Source organism: Arachis hypogaea, chromosome 8 (genome assembly GCF_003086295.3).
Source record: "Arachis hypogaea cultivar Tifrunner chromosome 8, arahy.Tifrunner.gnm2.J5K5, whole genome shotgun sequence".
Classification (NCBI taxonomy): Eukaryota; Viridiplantae; Streptophyta; class Magnoliopsida; order Fabales; family Fabaceae; genus Arachis; species Arachis hypogaea.
The window spans coordinates 24279173-24283388 of NC_092043.1; the positions used below are offsets into that span (position 1 = coordinate 24279173).

At 41.3% G+C, this 4216-nt stretch overlaps 1 non-coding gene across 1 annotated transcript; it reads right to left on the bottom strand.

The window, feature by feature from the left end:
• Positions 1–1711: 1711 nt before the first annotated feature.
• Positions 1712–1815, bottom strand: LOC112708616 (small nucleolar RNA R71). The gene has a single exon (XR_003156462.1). It is a non-coding gene; the product is annotated as a small nucleolar RNA R71 (small nucleolar RNA).
• Between the last annotated feature and the right edge of the window lie 2401 nt (positions 1816–4216).

Consider the following 4216-nt stretch of genomic DNA (forward strand, 5'->3'; position numbering starts at 1 on the left):
GAATTCAGAGCTATGACTCACTAAACCCCTTTCATTGGGTTAGGGAGCTCTATTGTAATTCAATGAATCAATAATAGTTTTTATCTTCTTCTTCAATCTTTTCTCTTGAATTTTGTTAGAAAGCTTCTCAATCTAATTCTATTGGTTAGTTGTCTTGGGAAAGAAACTATCCATAATTGGAATCCTTCGGAACCTTGGGAAAGGAATGGAGGATTCATGCTAGAGAAGTTTTCTCACAGTGAATTGGATTGGGGTTTGGATGGATATTGTGACATGTAATCCTACCAAATTGTGGTTCATGAAACTGTGTGGTATAATCAGAGATCGAGCATCATCTCTTCTTATGAACATTTAAACCAAGGGATTGGGAATCTGTTTGTTTTTAGAGAGAATTGGTGAGCCAAGGGATTGGGATCCAATCATAGAAGATTGCCAAGCAAAATTCAATGAATGCATTGGTTGAGGAAGGGATAAAAATGTGTTGATTCGGAGATCTCAATATCTCCTGAAACCCAATGAATTCCCCATTTCTGATCTACACTTTCTCTTTACATTCTGCAATTAAATTCATGCAATCACCCCCATCCCCTTTTAATTTCAGCAATTTAGCTTCTCGCTCTTTAATTCATGCAATTTAAGATTCCGCACTTCTCATCTAAATCTTGATTCCGCTCAACTAGAACACACTTCTAATCCGAATTGCTCACTCAACCAATCCTTGTGGGATTCGACCTCACTCTATTGTGAGTTTTTACTTGACGATAACCGGTGCACTTGCCGGAAGGAATTTTTGCCGATTGTGCAATTTCCTAAAATCGTAGCTATCAAGTTTATGGCTAGATCAAGTTTATGGCGCCGTTGCCGGGGATTGGTTTTCGATTGACAATTCTCAAATTGGAAGTTAACTAGATTGAGCATTTTTCTTGTTTTGTTAATTCCGTTCAAGTTACTTGTTGAATTTTAATTTCTGCACTCTGTTACTTGCTTTCTTTCTTTATGCCTTTAAATTCAAGCAACTAACTCACTGACTCACTAACTATTTGAATTAATTCCTCAACTGCTCTAACCATACTCTTCCATTAACCAAGAGTATTTCACTTGTTTATTGCCTGTGCTGTGTTCTTGTATGACAGGTAGGAGAGGAGAGACATCAACTCCTCCATATACCGAACCAGAGAGGACCCTTCATAAACTTAGAAGGGAAGCAAGAGGGAAGAGAGTACTGGGAGAAGAAGAATCTGAAGGAGAATCTGAGGACAATTTTGAGGAAGCTCTAGATCTCAACATGGATAGAGAAGTTCACAACCATGAGAGAGCTGATGGAAACAATGCCATTCCCGAGAGGAGGGTTCTTGGTTCATACATAAACCCAACCTCTGGGAATTGTGGTAGCAGCATTCAGAAACCACCCATTCAGGCCAACAATTTTGAACTCAAACCACAGCTAATATCACTGGTGGAGAATCATTGTTCATTTGGTGGGAGTGCTAATGAAGATCCAAACCAACATCTCACAAAATTCCTGAGAATTTGCGACACTGTGAAGTCCAATGGAGTCCAGGAAGATGCCTATAAACTGCTCTTGTTCCCATTTTCACTTAGGGACAAGGCAGCTAAGTGGCTGGAATCATTCCCAAGGGGGAGCCTAACAACCTGGGATGAGGTGGAAAGCAAGTTTCTGGCACGTTTCTACCCCCCACAAAAGGTCAATAGGCTTCGATCTGAGGTTCAGACTTTTAGACAACAAGATGGTGAAACTCTCTACGAGGCATGGGAGAGGTTCAAGGATTTGACAAGGAAATGCCCACCAGACATGTTCCATGACTGGGTGCAATTGCATATTTTCTATGATGGACTTTCTTATGAATCAAGGAAGGCTGTAGACCATTCATCAGGAGGTTCATTGAACAGGAAAAAGACTGTGGAAGAAGCCATTGAAGTGATTGAGACAGTGGCTGAGAATGAGTACTACTATGCTTCAGAGAGACACAACACTAAGGGAGTCATGGAGCTGAACCATGTTGATACAATTCTAGCCCAAAACAAGGTGTTTGCCAAGCAACTAGCAGAGCTCACCAGGAAATTAGAAACAAATCAAGTGGCTGCAATACACACACAAGATCAAGAGGAAGTAAGCACTGAAGGAGGTGATTGGGAAGAGGCCAACTATGTGGGAAATCAACAAAGGCAACCATATGATCCACATTCCAACACTTACAACCCAGGCTGGAAAAACTACCCAAACTTTGGGTGGGGAAACCAGCAAACCCAACCACAAAACCACAAACCTTACAACCCCAACCAACATAACAATTCCACATACCAAAACTCCAACCAAAGATCATACCAAGCCACACAAAACACTTACTCCCAACCACCATATCATGGCCAAAATAATCAACCTGCCCAACCTAATCCGAACCAACAATTTCAAGATCAATTAAACAGGATAGAAGGAATGCTTGCAAACATGGGTCAGGACATAAGTGAGTTGAAAAGCTTTAGGGATGATGTGAGATCTACCTTAAGGAACCATGGTGAAAAACTCAAGAGGATGGAGTCTCGAGTAGGAGAGCTATCTCAACAGGCCCCCAAGTCAACTGCAGTGTTCCCTAGTGACACAGAAAAGAATCCTAAAGAGGAACAAAAGGGAGTGAGATGGGAAGAATGCAAGGCCATCACCATATTGAAGGAAGTCTCAGAAGAAGAAGGAATCAGACCCTCAGAACAGGAGCCAGAAATCTTGTAGGAAGGTGTGGAAGAAGCTAAGCAGGAAAGTGAAACTGAGCAAGCCAAGGAACTGCAAAATAAAGGCATGCTGGAAACATACCAACCAAAAGCACCATTTCTTCAGAGGTTAGGAGGAGGTGAAAAAGGGAAAACATATTCAAGGTTTTTAGAGACATTTAAGTCTCTCCATATCAATATTCCCTTTCTTGAGATTCTCCAGCAGATGCCTACACATATCAAGTATTTGAAGGAATTGCTGAGCAAGAAAAGAGTTTTGAAGGGAGGACAAACTGTAATAATGAACAAAGAATGCAGTGCCCTCATCAAGAAGGACATAGTCTCTAAGAAAACAGACCCAAGAAGTTTTCATATCCCCTGCATCATAGGGGAAACAAAAATTGACAGAGGATTCTGTGATCTAGGAGCTAGCATAAATGTGATGCCTCTGACTCTTATGAAGAGGCTACAACTGAATGAGGTGAGATCCACTGATGTAATCATACAACTGGCTGACAAAACTCAGAAGCAAGCTGAAGGGGTAGTTGAGAATGTGCTGGTGAAAGTGGGAAATTATTTCTTCCCCACAGACTTTGTCATTTTGGACATGGAGGAAAGCTACCTACACCCTATCATTCTGGGAAGGCCATTTCTAGCCACTGCTAGAGCGCTCATAGATGTAGAACAAGGAGAGCTAATTTTGAGAATACATGATGAACAGCTCATTTTCCATGTTTTCAAACCTGCATCTGAGCCTGAACCAGAACCTGAAAAGCCTAAGGATGATAGTAGCCATCTGTGTTTGGAGGAAAGCAATCCAGCAGCTGAAACTCTGAAACAGTCCTTGGAAGGCAAACAAGAATTGCAAGAGTTAAAGCCACAAGAATCAATAGAAATAGCTCAGAAGGATCCTCCTGGCATAAGGGTCAATGAAGAAATCCTCAAGAGAGAGGGAAGAATTGTAAAGAAATTGCCAAGAGGGTGGAGAAACAAGAAAATTCCCACTGAAGGTTTCTCTCCGGGAGATAAAGTGATATCAAGTCATTATCTGCCAATCCCACCTGGCCTCAAAACCATTCCTTCCCAGCTCCCTCAAGTGTTCACAATCAGGAAAGTTCTTTCTATGGAACATTTGGAAATCATGAAGGAATCAAATGGGGACGTTTTCATAGTGAGAGGAGAGGACATCAAGCACTACAATCCACCCTAACAAGGGACAACCGTCAAGCTAGTGACGTTAAAGAAGCGCTTGTTGGGAGGCAACCCAACCTGAGGTAATACTCCTTTGCTGTTTCTTTTATTTGTTTCAATAAAAAGGTGAAGTAGTTTCTGTGCATTGCAAAGAATTAAGTTTGGTGTTTCACACCAAACAATGAATTCGTGGATCAATAATTCAAAGGGGAATGTGTGACTCTAAGTTTGGTGTTCCACCATACAGATCAACTGAACACAACAACCTTTGAATTATATGAAAGGAACAACCATTCTA